An 18,752-nucleotide genomic window follows, 5' to 3' on the forward strand; every position below is an offset into this window, starting at 1 on the left:
AGTTTTCCTGGGCAGTGGTTTTGTGAGAATATCAGCAACTTGCTCTTTAGAAGGAACATACTCCAACTTGACCTTCTGCTCAAGCACTTGTTCCCGAAGAAAATGGTACTTGATTGGTATGTGCTTGGTCTTTGAGTGCATGACAGGATTCTTTGAAATGCTGATTGCACTTGTATTATCACATAAGATAGAGACAGGTGGAGTGCAAGTGATTTGAAAGTCCTGCAAGGTCTGCATCATCCAAAGAAGTTGTGTGCAACAAGATGCTGCAGCCACATATTCTGCTTCAGCTGTAGATAAGGCAATCGAACTTTGTTTCTTGCTGAACCAAGATACTAATCTGGAACCCATGAAGAAAGCACCTCCACTTGTGCTTTTCCTATCATCCACACTTCCAGCCCAATCTGCATCTGTGTAAGCATGAAGAGTGAGATCAGTATTTCTAGGATACCATAAGCCATAGTTTTGGGTCCCTTGAAGATATTTGAAGATTCTTTTGACTGCCTGAAGATGAGTTTCCTTTGGGTTGGCTTGAAATCTTCCAACCATTCCTACTGCATGTGTAATATCTGGTCGAGTACCTGTCAAATAAAGCAAACTCCCAATCATGGATCTATAAGTGGGTTGGTGGACTGCTGCTGATTCATCATTTGCACTGAGGCTGCATCCTGTAACCATGGGTGTACATACTGGCTTTGACTCTTCCATGCCATACTTCTTCAAGATCTGCTTGAGGTATTTGGTTTGAGACAAGAAGATACCTCCTTCATTTTGTTGGATTTGCAATCCAAGAAAATATGTCAATTCTCCAAGAAGTGACATTTCGAATTCTTTCTGCATAACCAAGGCAAAGTTTTGACTCATGGTCTCTTCATTGCTGCCAAAAATAATATCATCTACATAAACAACAAGAATTAGCAATTTGTTATTTTCAACTTTTATATAGAGATTGCTATCTGCTGATCCTTTTGAAAAGCCTTGTTGGTGAAGATATTTGTCCAACCGATAGTACCAAGCCCTTGGAGCTTGTTTGAGCCCATAGAGTGCCTTTTTCAATCTGCATACAAGGTTTGGATCATTTCCAAGAATGAACCCATCTGGCTGCTCAATATATACTTCTTCTTCTAAGTCTCCATTCAGGAAGGCTGATTTCACGTCCATTTGAAATACCTTGAAGTTTTGAAAGCTTGAGAGAGCAAGGAACATTCGGATGGCCTCTAGTCTTGCCACAGGAGCAAAGGTCTCTTCAAAATCTATTCCTTCTTGCTGTGCATACCCTTTACAAACAAGTCTGGCCTTGTTTCTAATTACTTCTCCATTTTCATTTAACTTATTCTTGAAGACCCATTTTGTTCCTATTACATTCTTATCTTTTGGTCTAGGAACTAATTCCCAAGTGTTGTTCCTTTCGATTTGCTCAAGTTCTTCATCCATTGCTTTGACCCAACATTCATCTTTGCATGCTTCTTTCACATTTTGTGGTTCAATGGAGGAGAGTAGAGCCAAGTAGCTTGAAGCTTCTGCAAGTGTCCTTCTTGTTTGTACTCCTGCTTCTTTCTGCCCCACAATCTGAGTTTCTGGATGATTCTTTTGGACATATCTGGATGGAGTCTTCTCTTCTATTCTTGTCTGCTCCTCTGGTTCTTCTTGAGATTCTTCTTCTTCTTGAGGTTCTTCTTCTTCATCATTTCGCCTTTGAGAGTAACCTTCATCTTCTTCAATGTCTTCATGATGAACTTGCCTAGGAATATATCCCTTCTCATCAACCACTATATCAATACTGTCAACAATTCTGCCAAGTCTTTTATTGTAGCACTTGTATGCTTTGCTATGTGGAGAATAACCAAGAAGAATGCCCTCATCTGCTCTAGGTTCAAGTTTGCCAAGTTGCTCATCAGTATTCTTAATATAACATTTGCTCCCAAAGATTTTGAAATGCTTCACGGAAGGAGTTTTACCACTCCAAAGCTCATGAGGTGTTTGAGTGCTGTTTACTCGGACATTTGTTTTGTTAAGAATGATAACAGCAGCATGTGCAGCTTCACCCCAGAAGGTTGCAGGAGTACCTGATTCATCGAGCATAGCACGAGCCATTTGTTGGATAGTTCTGTTCATTCTTTCCACAACCCCATTTTGCTGAGGAGTTCTAGCTGTAGAGAATTCTCTTCTTATCCCATGTTCATCGCAGAAATCGAAAAATTCATTTGATGTGAACTCCCCACCTCTGTCAGATCTGAGGCACTTAATTTTGTGTCCTGATTCATTTTCAGCCAATGCTTTGAAGGATTTGAATTTTTCGAATGCTTCATCTTTGTGCTTCATAAGCCCTAACCAAACAAACCTTGAGAAATCATCAATGAATAATATCAGATATTCTTCTCCTCGAGGTGTCCTTTTCCTAAATGGACCACATACATCTGTATGGACTAGCTCAAGAGGCAAGCTAGCTGATCCTTCCTTCTCTGGAAAGTTAGTTCTGGTTTGCTTTCCAAACTGACAAGATTTGCATATGGTGTTGTCTGGAATTTTGATATCTGGAAGATCGCGAACTGCCTGATATTTGCATGCTTTCCTTATTTGTGAGAAGCTTAGATGTCCCAACCTTCGATGCCATAACCAGTGCTCTTCATCCTTGCTAAGATAGCATTGTTGTTGTCCTTCTTCAAATATGTACAGATTATTTGGAGTTCTTTTGCCTTTGAGAACTGTTTTACCTGTATCAAGATCACGAACAAGACATCCATTCGATCTGAAAATAACCTCGGTTTTTTGATCACACATCTGGCTGACACTTAGAAGATTATGCTTCAATCCATCAACATACAAAACATTTCCAGCCTTGACCTTTTCTTTCAAAGGAGCAATACCTTTTCCTTTTATAGTTGCAGGAGTATCATTTCCAAAAGAAACTTTCTTTCCCTTTTCTAAAGTAGAATAAGATTCAAGTTTTTCTTTATCACCTGTCATATGTTTCGAACATCCACTGTCAATGTACCATAGATTTTCCTGTCCTTCTGCATAAAACGCTATCCCACATCTTTCTGTCTGAGGTTCTTTTATTCTCCATTTTTTGGTGCTCGTGGCTTGTTCCTTTTTCTCCTGAAACCTGCTCCTGCATTCAGACTCTTTATGACCAAAATTATTGCAAATAGAACATTCAACTTCATTTTCAAGAACCGAAAAGTTGTTATAGGTCCTCTTTGTAATCCCTGTCATACTTCTTTGTTTTTGAGCTTCCCTAGTCATGATTGTTTTATATGCAACACATTGAGCTGCTTTGTGACCAAAGTTATGGCAAGAAAAGCATTGTCCATTGAAGAAGCTTCTGCGGTTATTGAATCTACCAGCCAACTGATTGTAATTTCTATTTTCATCTATTCTTGTGCCAAACTGAGAAGATTTTACCTGTGGTTGGTTGTAGCTTTTGTTCACCCTTAAGAAGGATTGTCCCTGATAGTTTCTGTTTGTAATTCGTCCCTGCTTTACCTGATTATCTTCATTGTTCTTCTGCTCATTTCTTCTTGCTGCATCAAGATAACTTTTTGAGGTGGATGCTTGAGAGGTTTCTCCATTATAGCCCAAACCTGTCTTGTTTAGAGGAGACCGCTGCACATTGATAATCTCATCCAAAGTTTCAGATCCTTTGACAAACTTAAGATTAATAGCTTTTGTTTTCTCAATTTCTTTTCTGAGACCAACAATTTCACCTTCTAGTTTTTCAAGATGTTTTTCCTTTTCATCAATTTGAAATTGCAAAGTATCAATGATCACACTCTTTTCTTCTATGCATCTCTTGAGTCTAGTAATTTCATTATAGAGATTATCCACATCTACAGCATCCTCATAATCATCATCTTCAAATGCCATTAATAGCTTATATTTATTACCTTGTTCATCTTCATCACTGTTTGATAAGCCATCACTATCTTCATGGGTGTAGTAGCTTTTCTTATTTGCACTTTGTTTCTTATTCCATCTAGCAGGTTCTTTTCCTTTATCCTTATTAGGACATTTTGCAGCATAATGACCTACTCTTCCACAAGCAAAGCATTTGAAAGGTAGCTTACCTCTGAACCTTCCAGCACCCCTTTGAAGATTTCTGACAAAATTTGATTCTTCTTCCTCTTCTTCTGGAACATGGCTTGCTTCATAGTAATCTTCTTTTCTTGATGCCTTAAAAGCAGCTTCCCTTCTGTCTGATGGACCTCCCTTTCTCATTTCATAAGCAGTTAGAATTCCATGTAGCTGAGACATAGTGAGAACTTTGAGATTTTCCTTTTCTTCTATTGCAGATACTTTAGATTCAAACTTGGGGGATAATGATCTTAGAATCTTTTGAACTACTATAGTCTCTTTTATTTCTTCACCCAAATTTTTCATACAATTAACAATCTCATCTACCCGAAGAAAATAATTAGCCACACTTTCATCATTATACATCTTGAGGGTCTCATATTGAATCCTGAGAGTTTGAAGTTTAGCTTGCTTTACCTGTTCATCTCCTTCATAGCTAGTGATCATTTTGTCCCATATCTCTTTTGCTGATTTGAAGTGCATGACCTTCATGAATTCTGTTTGAGATATACTTCCTAATAGAGTACTGACTGCTTTTGCATTTGTTTCATATGCCTTTTTCTCAGCTGGATCTGTAGGAGTAGCTGAAGGAAAAACATAGCCTGTTTCTACAATGTCCCAAACTTCTGTACCAAGAGATTGAAGATATGCAGTAACTCTTACCTTCCAATAATTGAAATTTGTTCCATCAAAAACCGGTGGCCTGATTGATGCTTCTTTTCGTAGTTGCTCATGATGAATGATCTTCCTTCAAGCGATCAAGCTTCTCTGAAGGACCTGCTCTGATACCAATTGTTGGAAATAATACTGAGAGGGGGGGTGAATCAGTATTATCAGATTAATCAAACTTTTTAAATGCTCAGAAACATATACGCTACTTCAGTTAAGTGAACCAGCGTGTACACGCTACTGTGACGAAGTAAAACAGCGTATAAGAAGAAAACTCACAATTTAGTTAGCTTATTCTTCAATTAAGTGCATCAGGACATTATTCATCACATTAACAGTAAACATGTGCAGTAAACAGAACAGATAAAAAGCCACACACATGAACACCAAGATATAAGGTGGAAACCCAATGTGGGTGAAAACCACCTGCTGCAAGTTGTCTCTATCTTTCTTTAATATGAAACTTCAGTTTACAATCTTTTGTACTGGTGCAGCCTTATACCAGTACGCAGGCTACAACCTGCAGAAGGCTTCAACCTTCTCTCGTTCTCCAAACTTCCTTGGAAGGGAGCTCCAACCCCCTTTGCTCTTGTACTAGCCAAGATACTAGTACGTAGGTGCTGACCTACAATCTTCCTTCTTTCAGATATCACTTTTCATACATTTTCAGACTTGGATATTCCTGAAGCACAACATTACAATCTGAAGACCACAAATCATTCAATTTCCACAACAGATCATTGAAGCATAAAACAACCAAACTTTGAATCACTGAACCACTGAACCCTGTCAATCACCAGTTACCAGAACACAGAGCAGACTACAGAACTCTGCAATAACAGTCAGACCCCACTGTAAACCCAAAATCAAGCTTCAAAAGATATACGCTACTTCAATGAGCAAAACCCGCGTATACACGCTCTTTTACCGAAGCCAACCTGCGTACAGATCTAAAAATAAACTTTCTCAATTTGCAGCTGTACCAGACATTAGTTAGATCCAAAACGTAACATTGCGACAATATGCAGATCTAGAAATACGCATAATCAACCATATCATGATAGTGCATTTCAAACCATTAGATCCCGATCTATCCTTAGATCTAGTCTTCCATCAACCGATGTGATCTCTCCTTGGCTTAGATCAAGCAACCCAGAACCTGCATATCAGATCTCTTTCTCTCTTAGATATTCAAGCCTTGTCGAAAGATGATTTTGCCTAATGATCTTCTTCTCCTTATATAGTCTTAGGCCTAGCTCAATACCAAGAGCCAAAACCATAGTAACACAATACCATCAACTTCAAAACTAGGGATCGACACGCCCGTCGAGACACAATGGTCCGAAATCATAGGCACAACTTCCAAGGACTAACCACCATGGACCAAAGGAACCTTTCCACATACACGCGCTTTTTATGAATCTAACTTGCGTGTACACGCGACTTGGGCTTAACGAAACGGCGTGTATGAGCTTCCTTGGTATGCTGTACTGAGATCTGTCTTCTGATTAAGTTGCCATCACCTGTACCAACCTCTGAGCACCTGTACCATCCTCTGAGTGAGTTGCCATCAAGGACAACACTTGAATCATAATGCCAACAGAAAATAAATCGGCCTGCGAGCCCAGTCCGGCGGATGTGCCACCTCTTCCTATCTCTTCTACTTTTGAAAACATTTCTTCTTCAGATGATGAAAGTGAGGATGAAAATCCTCCCCCACCTTCTCAGGATCCTCAACTTCCAAGATGGGTCCGTGCTACTCGGGATGCAGCAGGTGATCTTGTCGGTGATCCTACAGATCAGCGACGTACACGTTCTCAGTTTGAACGAGCCTCTTCTTTACTGGCTCAAGCTCCAGTAAATCATGATCCTGACACTTTTGCAGAAGCTTCAGGCCATCCACATTGGGAAGCAGCTATGAATGAAGAATATCATTCATTGTTGACAAATGATACATGGGATCTTGTTCCTCTACCAAAGGGACGCAAACTTGTTAGATGTAAATGGGTTTACAGAACCAAGTATGGACCAGATGGGAAAGTTGATAAACATAAAGCTCGTCTTGTTGCTAAGGGCTTTTCACAGGTTGAAGGCATTGACTACACTGAAACCTTCTCCCCTGTTGCCAAAATGAACTCTATCCGCCTTGTTCTTTCCCTTGGTGCCTCTTTAAAATGGGAAGTCCATCAGATGGATGTTAAATCTGCCTTCTTGCATGGGGACTTGCATGAAGAAATCTATATGGAACAACCCATTGGTTTCATCCAAACAGACTCCAGTCTTGTATGTCGACTTAAGAAATCCCTTTATGGTCTCAAGCAAGCTCCTCGGGCTTGGTATGCCAAAATGGATAGCTTTCTTTTAGAATCTGGCTTTTCTAGGTGTTATTCTGACAATACTGTCTACACCAAGAAAGTGGGCAACTCTCTTATCATCCTTGTTCTTTATGTTGATGATCTTATTCTTACTGGTAGTGATCCCAACCTTATAAACCATGTGAAGTCCAGCCTTAAAAAGAAATTTGAAATGACAGACTTAGGACACTTACAATATTTTCTCGGTCTTCAAGTCTTGCAATCCAAGGAGGGTATTTCCCTTTCCCAGTCCAAGTATGCTTGTGATATTCTTCGTCATTTCCACATGGAAGACTGTAAGCCAGCCCCTTCGCCCTTTCAGTCTGGAGTCAAACTTTCAGTCTCTTGTACTTCTCCTAAAGTTGATGCTACCTTATACCGTCAACTTGTAGGAAAACTCTTGTATTTAACCCATACTCGTCCTGACCTTTCCTTTGTTGTTGGCCTTGTTGCTCTTTTTATGCAAAACCCCCGTGAAAGTCATTGGAAAGCAGCCAAAAGAATACTTCGTTATGTTCGAGGTACAGTACAGTTTGGGATTCATTACAGTGCCAAAGCAGCTCCTCTATTAGTTGGTTTCACTGATTCTGATTGGGCTGGTGACCCTGATGATCGGAAGTCTACTGCCGGTTATGTCTTCACTCTTGGTTCAGGACCTATTACATGGGCTTGTAAGAAACAGGCTTCCATTTCTCTTTCGTCAGTAGAAGCAGAGTATCGTGGTGCCGTGGAAGCTAGTAAGGAAGCCTTGTGGCTTCGTCAGATCCTATCAGAGTTTGGCTTTGAGCAGCAGCATCCAACCACACTTTGGTGTGATAATCAAAGTGCCATTCAGCTATGCAAAGATCCAGTTCAGCATCAGCGCAGCAAACACATTGAACTACACATGCACTTCATCAGAAAGCTCATTCATGACCATGTTCTTGAAGTGCAATATTGTTCAACAGATGATCAGGTTGCAGACATATTCACAAAGGCTCTCACAGAGGCGAAGTTCACTAAACTTCGATATATGCTTGGAGTTCAGGAAGTTGTCACTAAGGGGGGATAGGCTCTAGTTCCTCCTTCCTTCTCCTATTGTGTCATATTTGTAAATCCTTCAATCCTATCCCAAGTTGTTCTTAAGGGGGGATGTTAGGATATTCCGACACATAGGAAATAGTTAAGTTCAACTTGGTCTAGTATAGAGTTAGGTATAGAGTTAGGTAAAGTGTGTTTCTTTACCGTTGTACATTTTGTAACTTACAATCCGACGGTCACGATATGTAGTGATCCGACGGTTCACTCTCTCCTCGGTATTACCGACACTTGATCCGTGGCTTGACACCCGATTGGTCCATGAGTTCTATTTAAAGCGCATGGAGGGTCATTGTTCGGGTAATCCGTGCATGAGAGAAGCTTATGTAAATTTTCATTCTTTGATTAATAAATTTCCTGTAGTAGCCACGTTGGCGCAAGCCGTGGACTGTTTCCCTCTTTGAGGGTTTTAACCACGTCAAAAATACTGGTGTATTGATCTGTGATCTGGTTGTGAGCGGTGTCCTTTTGGTGTTCTTTCTGAGGAACTTACCCTGTAAATTCCTACAACTTTCTCATATCTGATTCTAATGTCTACTCTTCAGCAAGTGTAGCCCATGATTCTTTGGTCTTCTCCTTTGAATCTTATTTTTCTGAATATTGTCCTTCAATGACATCAATATAGTCTCTTTTTTTCAATATTCTTCCTGAACTAAGATGAATACATTGAGATCAAGAGGACATGTTAGGAAGTGGTATACCTTAACATTGTGAGTGGGATAAGTTGCTTCCTTGTGTGGGTTTGGAAATAGTGGTAAACGTAGTTGAGTGGGAGTGGATATTTGAGATGGATTTCATTGGGGTTGTGGTGGTGGTGGAGGTGGAAGGTAGAAACATGGAGTTGGGTATGGAGAATATTAAGTAAAATATTGAGGATATTGTGTATTTCTCACATAAGGTCCTTGCCAACCTTGTTGCCAAGATTTGTTTTGGGGTTGAGATGGCCAAGGTTGCTAAGAAAAGGGTGTTTCCAAGGAAAGTGATGTGCATAACCTTGAAATTCTGAATTACGTTCTTGCATCATACTAGGTTGAAAAGGCTGCCATGGTCCTCTTGGAGCTACATAACATAACTTCTTTGGTGATTGACTTGCTCCATTGTCCTCTTGGTAAACTTCCTTCAACCTTGGTAATGATGGGAAGCATTTAATAGCATGTGATTCTTCATGGACAACACAAATATAGCATCTTATTTTTCCTACCTTGCTTTCTTAAAATTTCTACTTGTCTGCTTAGATTGCTACGAATTTATGTTTTAAATTCATTAAACAAATTTCCAAGTTTAGCTTGACTTACCGATCTTGATGCTGATTTACTTACTCTTGACCTTCCTCTTGATATGTGTTTGCATGTTTCACAAATTTCTTCAAATGATAATTGTTATACACCACCTCTACTCATGGGATCAAGGAGATCAATCCACTCATCCCTCATTGTTCTAAGTAAGAGGTTTTTTAGTATGTTAGATCATAAATGATGTAATTTTCCCCTCTTAAAATTATACATAAACCTCTCTATTAGTTCCTCAAGGCTGTCATCTTTTGTTTGAGTCATTCTAAAGATTTATTCCTTAAGATGATTGTCTTTATATTTTCCTAAAATTATATTTTGCATATCATGCCACGATCTTATTGAATTAGTCCCTAAACTCATGAACCATTTAAGAGCTCTATCCTTCAATGTTGTCGGAAAAAATCTCAGTTTTTGAGTGTTTAGTAAGTAACCATAAGAGCTACAAAGGATTTCAAATTTAAATATAAAGGTTTCTGGATCCTCTGACCTCATACCATGGAAGTTGGGAAGGAAATATGGAGGGATGTTCTTCATATGAACATTGATATCAGTATCTTGAATGGGAAATCCAAGAGGATCTTCTTCATTGTTATCATTTCCATCCATTTATCCTACCTTCTTTGCCACCTCTTCTTCTTCTACCTTCAAAAGTGGATGATGATGTGGCTCTTACTACACCATATGATCAAATGGGGGGGGTGCGGTGGGGGAGTGGGTGGGGCGGGGTGCGTTGTGTTTGAGAATTTTTTTTTTTGTTTTTATAAAAAAAAAAAAAAAAAAAAAAAAAAACTGACTGAGAATGCTAATGCAATGCAATTTTTGTTCTTGCAGAAAGTAAAATAAATTAATCAAATATGGTACAAAACAATGCATACTTTGGAACCTCCCCGAAAATGGCACAAAACAGTTATGAACCCCAATATTGCAACAAGAATGCAACAACTCCCAAGGCTACCAACTTAAATTATCAACCGGGGTTCATACAAACTTAAGAGGTGTCGGCACTATATGTGTAGCATATAATGTGTCATTCTTTCGTTGATCTGATGTAATGGAGTGAAATTCATGAAATCAAATCCTAAACTAATTGCAGAAATGGAAATGATATTTTGAAAAGAAATTAATCCTAGGCCAAGACAACAATTTGTAATTGAAATCCTAAGAGCCCAAATTCAAATAAATAGGCCTAATCTACTTTGTCAAAAGGCATGTCCTAATTGGTGTTTATTCTTCCTCGATAATGGATTGAGAACCTAGGGGTTATTATTCAAGCCTAAGAGACAAAAACAAAAATTTTGGAGTAGATCTGGTCAAGTTTACATGTGCTACAATAGTGCTATAGGAGGTTGCTATTGGCAAAATAAAATTTCTACAGGCAAAACAGAATTGCTACAAGAGGAGATAATTCATCGAATGACCAAGTAAATAAATGAAAATGGGATGGAACAATATTTTTATTATTAATTAGAATGTATTAGGATTCCATTCCAAGTGGAATCACTCCAGAATACCTCTGTTAACACGTGCTAAAAAATAGCAAAAAAATACTACTCTAAAAACTAGAAATTCAAGAACTAGTGAGCTAGTTAACCTATCAAATACCTAACCTAATAAAGTGAAAATGTATTGGGGTAAAAAAATTTATTAACTTGAAATTTTTTACTACCTAATCCAAGTGGAACCAAATCAATTGAATTTCATTAAAATGTTCTAAAATATAGCATAAAATTACTAATTTTTGCTACAAGGAATTTCTAGAAATTCTATGTTTGTGAACTAGTAAACCAATCCAAGTAGCTTAATGATGAATATGAATTTTAAAAACTATTCTAAGGATGAACCATTCTTGTGACTCTATAAATAACCTGCAAAACAACTCACTTAAATCATTTAACCCAATCCTACAGCAAAAGAAGCATCAATACTAAATGCGAAAATAGGAAAAATAAGAATAAGAGATGCATGTGAATAAGAAGTGAAAAGAAGAAAGACAAATTGTAAAAAAGGCTCTGAGGCTCCTGGGATGGACAAGCCCAAGGATAACCAGAGTTCTATAAAGGAGAAAAACATTTAGAAGCTAAAAATGGCATCAAACTTCATTATTTGAATCAATCCAAGTACATCCCTACTAGAAATGAAAGTGGAGTTGCAAAAATACAAGTTTTATCCACAAGAAGACTAAGAAATACATGCCTCTAGAGGAAAATTCAAACTTTTACTTATAAAAAATAATGAGTAATCATTCTCCGTGAAAGGAGGAAACTTTCCCCTCCAAAATCCCTCAAATAGTGGATATGGTTCCCAACACTAGGAATCTCCATTAAATGGCAGGGAAAACATTGCTAGATTTTTCAATCACTAGAGCTCCAAAATTTGTGCAATGATTTCATAATATCTTGTTGATTTATTATCCAATATTGATCCTCCTGTAGTGGGGATTAATTCCCTAAATTATCTCATCCTACAAATATTCATAATTTTCCCAATATTCTCACATTTTCTACAAAAATAAATAATATTAGTCACATAACACGCAAGGATAAACCAAATTCCTAAGGAACCATTAATCCTACAAATTAACTCTATGATGTGCAAGTAAGGGGGTCAAATACATGTTTTAAGTTTCTATAAATAATCAAATGGGCCTAATAAAATAAGTACTTTTGGGGCCCATCAGTCACACTGATGTTAGTAAGATGTGGGGCCAACCACGTGGCATGCTGACAGTGCAAGATGACTCAACAGATGTGGCACGTTGGGTGATGGGAAACTGGATAAAAGGTAGATCTTACTAGTCAAGCAACTAGGTAGAAAGTGATTTTTTTGGTGTTTTATGCAATGACATGTGGCCATTCAACATGGAGATACACTTGTTTCCTTTCTACATGGTAGAGAAATCAATATTTCAACCTTTGGAGGGCACGTGTAGTAATCGAAGAGGCGACACGTAACACTATCCACACCCCTCCCTGAAATTATCGATCATGCATCTTTTTCGGGTAGATCTTCGAGGACAATTAGATGAATGGCTCCCGCCACTACAAGATCTACGATCATGCAGGTTGGTCCAAGCTTAGGTGATGTTAGGTTTACCTGAGTCATAGGTGACATGGATAGTAACTCGCAATAATGATGTGGAAAATGACTAGGCGAACGATGTGGCATGTGACCTGGGGCAGCTAAATAGGCGTATGGAGTAGACACATGGAGGAAGAGTAGGTTTCACTAGGGCGGACTTAGCATAAGTAGTGATAGGTTGGCTACTAAGGTGGAAATGACACAATACAACAAACCTCATTTTTGAGGTCATGGTATTTGAAACCTTCAGAGGTGTGCAGAGGTCTAAGCGGCCAGAATGTGGCCTTTTTTGCATCCTCCCACAGGGTTAATGATTGTACGATTTCAAAGTGAAAATATCTTATGGCCATCAAATGGACAATTTCCCTGACCGTTGGATCTAGCAACGTGCATATCCTAATGACCAATGACTATCACCTTGGTGTGACCTTTCTAGTTTGGCATGCCTATGGTGCAGTGCCCATGTTTCGTGTTTTGGTGCGTTGTGACATCGTCCAACTATGATGAAAAACTGCACCAATGCCTATCTATGATGATGTCGGTGAGACAAACTTAGGTATTTTTCCTTTTAAGATTGGATTGAACCAAGATTGTGATCCTTGTGTCTCCTGGCCCTAAATTTTGTAGGGGTGTTACATTTTGACACCAACACTCTCCTTAAAAAATGTGTTGTCCTCAACACCTCAATAGTTCTGGATGCTTCTATATAAAATACTTAATTTGCATGTTGTTTCATTCTATTTTGCACCAAAATCAAGTTATCCTTTAAGAGTTCGAAAACGTGTTGTTGATGCTCGATGTGATCCTCCACTACTTGAACCTTAGAATTATCTCTTAAAGAAAATGTGATGGACGATGTATGATATCCATAAAGTGCTATAAGTGGGGTCATTTTTGTTGAGGTATGGAAGGAAGTATTATACCATCATTGTGCCATAGGTAGCCACTTGAACTATTGTTCATTTATCAGATACAAATCAAAGAAGATATATTTCCAAATATTTTTTCTCTATCTCACTTTTCCCATCATATTGGGGATGATAAGATGAGCTATGAGTTAATTGAGTACCAAGCAAAGAAAAAAAATTGGTCCAAAGATTTCTAGTGAAAATGGGATCTCTATCACTTACAACAATCTTTGGGTTTCCATGTAGGTTTTGAAGTGTTTCCAAAAATATCGTAGCAACTCTACTTGCTTTGAAAGGATTACATACTGCAAAAAAGTGTGCATACTTGGTAAGCCTATCAACTAACACCATTATGACATTGTTTCCTTCAAACTTGGGTAAACTTGTGGTAAAATACATTGAGACCTCCTCCTAACACTGACTTGGAATGGAAAATGGTTGTAAAATCTATGGGATCCAAATTTTTTGAACTTTATTTTTTTTGAAAAGAAAACATTCTTCCACAAACTTCTGAATATTAGATTTAAGGCCATACCAAAAAAATTCCTTCTTGACCATGTGGTAATTTTTTTAAAATCTAGAGTTCCCTCGTATATGATAGGTGTACAATTCCAAAAGAACCTTTTGTTTTATTTGCGAGTTCTTATATATATATACATATATATATATATATATATATATATATATATATATATATATATATATATAAATGATATTTGTACCACATTAAACCATTTTTCCAGATAGATGTATGAGATGCACTCGCATCTTGCTGCAAATTTTGAATGATTGTCCACACCTCTTCATCATTTTTCCATTCATCCCTTACTTTAGTTATCCAATCAGGTTGGATAACATAAATAGAACAAAGAAATGTATCCACATACTCATCCCTTCATGAGAGTGCATATGCAACAACATTTTGCTTCCCTTTTTTATAGATTATTTCAAGTTCATAACCCAACATCTTTGTGACCCGCTTCTATTTCTCTTCTAAGGATAATATTTCTTCAAGAAGTATATAAGACTATCATGATCTGTTTTTAACTTGAAGTGTTTTCCAATTAGGTAAGGGTGCCATTACTTTAGGGCATGTAGTATTTCCAACATTTCCTTCTCATAAATAGGTTTTCATAAATACTTTCCCTTGATTGGATGACCTTCAAAAGAAATGGGTATTCCTTCTTGCATTAAAACAACACCAATTCCATTTCCTGAGGAATCACATTCTACAATAAAGGTTTTCGTGAAGTCTAGTGTATCTAAGACCAAAACTTGACACATTGCATCTTTAACATATTCAAACACCTTAGTTTCTTTTGGAATCCAAAAAAATGCATCTTTATTTAGTAATGTTATTAAAGGTGTTGCCATTTCCGCATAATTATGAACAAACTTACGATATTATGTTGTCAAACTGAGAAATCCTTGAAGATGCCTTAAGGTTGTCATGATTTTCCATTCCTTGGTTGTTTTAATTTTGTTAGGGTCTACCTTAACACCATCACGAGATACAATATGATCCAAATATTACACTTTTTATACCCAAAGAAACATTTAGAGGGTTTTGCATATAGTTGTTTCTCCTTCAATAGTTTGAGCATCTTGTCAACATGTTAAACATGATGTTTCCAAGACTTGGTTTATATTAGTATATCATAAAAAAAAAACTAACACAAATTTTCTATGGAAGGGTTTGAAAGTGGAATTCATCAAACCTTTAAATCTGGAAGTTGCATTAGTAAGGCCAAAAGGAATGACCGAAAATTCATAATGACCTTCATGAGTTCTAAATGTTGTTTTCATAATGTCTTCTATATTCATTCTAATTTGATGATATCATGAATGAATATCCAACTTGGTGAAGTAAATTTCTTCATGTAATTCATCCAACAATTCATCGATGACAGGAATGGGAAATTTATCTTTAATAGTGAGCTTGTTGAGCTCTCTATAATCTGGACACATATTCCATGATTCATCCTTCTTGTGCATTAATACTACTCGAGAAGACAAATAACTTTGTCTAGGTTGAATTATACCTACCTCTAGCATTTTTGCAATCATATATTCAATTTCACTCTTATGGGGATAGGGATATCAATAAGGGCTAATGTTTGGAGGAGCACTTCCTAGAATCAAGTGAATAGCAAGATCATTATCCCAAATAGGTGGGAGACATTTGGGAGTCTAAAAAAACTTGGAATGATTGTCAAGGACTCTTTGGATATCTAGATAAATGGATGACTTAGAAGTTTGAACATATAGAGAGCTTAATTGTGAAATTACCCCTCATTGTTCCTTCTTCAAAATCTTTGTCATGCCATTAGATTTGATTATCTTACTATATTTTCCTATGATACCTATTAATTCAACTTCCTTTCCTTCCCAAAATAACTTCAAGAAAATTTCATGAAATTAAAAGCTATCATCCATAAATATTGTAACCATTGGACTCCTGATACATCAACAACACCACCCATTGGAATGGAAATCATCGAACTATTCAATACATATTCCCTCATGCCTAGATTGATATTGTGGCACTTCCCTTAGCAATTTATAGTTCCTCCATTTGTAACCATCACTTGACACTTTGGTGTTGCATACAGAAAGTTATTCAAATCCTTGGCTATATTATAACGAATAAAATTTTGGGTAGTAGCTAAATCAATTAGCACTATTACATTTTTCTTCGTGATATATCCTTCTATCTTGAGAGTTTGAGGAATGGTAATTCTCGCAAATTAATTACAAGATATGGTAGGATTAATTTCTTCCTTTTTAACCCCTGGGGTTGGTTCCTGGTGTATATCTTCTTATTTTGATGTTTCTTATATATTTTCTTCCTCCTCTTCACAATCCATATAAAATAATTTATTGTCAACGCACTTATGATCTTTAGTGTATTTTCTATCACAATTGTAAAAATTCCCTTTTTCTGTTTTTTCCTCCAGTTGTTGTAGTGTCAACCTTGTAGGTTATGGGAGGATAGCTGCGGCAACACTTACATATTTATAATTATGAGTGGTATACCTCTTTGTTTTTATAAATTTCCTTTCAAAATTTCTTGCCACCCTAAATGCATTCTCTAATTACTTAGGTTACCAAATGAAAACCTCATGTTGGATGTTATCCTTTAAGGTACCTTTGAAGATATCAATCATATGCCCTTCTAGAATATTGGTTAACTTGATATTAACTCTTTTGAAGTCCTCTATATGCTCCCCAAATGAACCCTTTTGATTGAGATTTAGCAGGTGGCTAAAGAAGGTATTTCTATTTGTATTCTCATAATGTGCTATCAATTCCTTCATAAAAAAATTCTAAGTGAAAAGTGATTTACAAGAATAAATCCATCAATACCACACAAAATGATTATCTTCTAAATATAAATATGCAATGTTTACCTTTTTGTGTGTTTCACATCATATAAATCAAAGAACTACTCCATTTGTAGTATCCATGTTAATGGATCCTTTGCACAAAAATTCCTCATATGGACATTTGGAATATGGTTGGTCTCCAACCCAAATTTTGAGTCTCTGAAATCATGATTCACATTCCTTTTTATTTCATCGTGATTTTCATGGAGTACATTGTCACCATTAGGAATCCTTTCTTGTAGCAACTTTGTCAAACCTCCCTTCAAACCTTCCATTTTTTATTTTAAACCATCCATGTACCATTTTATGTCTACTTTTAAACCTTCCATGTCCCCTTTTAAACCATACATATTAACATTCATCTTTGTTTGTAGTTTTTTTTTTTTTTTCTCTTTGTGAGAACAAAATTTGTTGCACTTGGTCCTCTAATTTTCATATACCATGTTGCATTTCTTCCTCTTCTTCATGCATCATAGCAAATCATTCTAAGGGATTAATAGGTGCAATTTTTTTGTTTAGGAAGAAATTTGGAACCAATTAATGATATATATGTTTCTTTATGCCCTTTGAATCACTTCAAAATGAGTTTTTAAACAACTGTTACACACATTTGAAAATACACACCTTTTAGAGCTTGATTTTGAGTTTGTTGATAAGGTTGACATTTCAAATATTATATCTCTAGGATTTTGACCACCCAAGGTCTGAACTTCTGTCCTATTGTAGCCCTCTATGTCTTCTTTCCAACCCCACTAGTTAGACCGATATTGGATTCTTCAAGTTTAAGTTATGACAATTCTCCCATGATGACTTGATTATGTACTAATTCAATAGATCGAACTTGTGTAGAATGCCACGTGCCACTGTTTCAACCTTCAGCCCTGAAACTTGTACCCAAGAATACAAATTTTGTGCAATTTCATTCACATTTTATGAAATTCTAATCCGATGCTTGAAGAGAAAGTTCTAACAATTTTCCTCATAACACCTGTTTGGGACTGAATTCTAGAGCATGAAAAACCATAACTTCCTTGGACCATATATCCAAAACTATAGTGAACCAAGGTCTCAAATTTTAACCATATGTTCATGAAGATTATTTCTTCACATGGTCTCAATTTCACAGTTTGTAGGTTCGCAAAAAAAAATATATATATATATATATATATATATATATATATATATATATATATATTGACAATTCCAAGACGACCCATTTGAAGCAAAAAAATCTTAGGATAAAGAGCTCTAACACTAAATTTTATGTATACAGATCAAAAATAGCACAAAAACATAAGAAAGGATAGATCAATGACTAGATGATAAGCTATTTCAAGGGGGAAACCTCCCTTCACATCACATAAGTGAAAAATTCTTAGATAATTCACATGACAAGACATCCTTGCTATATATAGAAGTCGAAAGGGTTAAAATATAATTAGGGCCTACATAAAAATAATAATGTAAGGGCACAAAAATGATAATAATTATGGGGAACAACAATAACAATATGGCGGCTAAACTAGTATTATAGGGATTTAACATCACTTGAATAATTATTTAGTGTTAGTCAACCCTTTGATTAACTATATATAGAAGATCTAAAGATTTGATGAACCAACATAACCTTAGGTTCCATCAATTTTCCATCAGCATAATGTTCTTGAGGTTTAGGAGGTGAAATTATATCTATAGGACATACGCCCCTATAATTACAGCTTATTGGAGCTCAAGAAAACCACATATCTTGACAAATTTGGATTCAACCAAAGGCTTTGTAAAGATACCAACAATCGAATCATCAATGCTACAATAAACAAGAGTGGCAAGTTTTTCTTGAATAATTGGAGATAATGTGCACGAAATTTGACATGGTTCTTATTACTATGTGAAATAGGATTACCAATGATCTAA

Source organism: Pinus tabuliformis, chromosome Q (assembly GCF_031772625.1).
Source record: "Pinus tabuliformis cultivar Carrire ecotype Pingquan chromosome Q, CPIR1, whole genome shotgun sequence".
NCBI lineage: Eukaryota > Viridiplantae > Streptophyta > Pinopsida > Pinales > Pinaceae > Pinus > Pinus tabuliformis.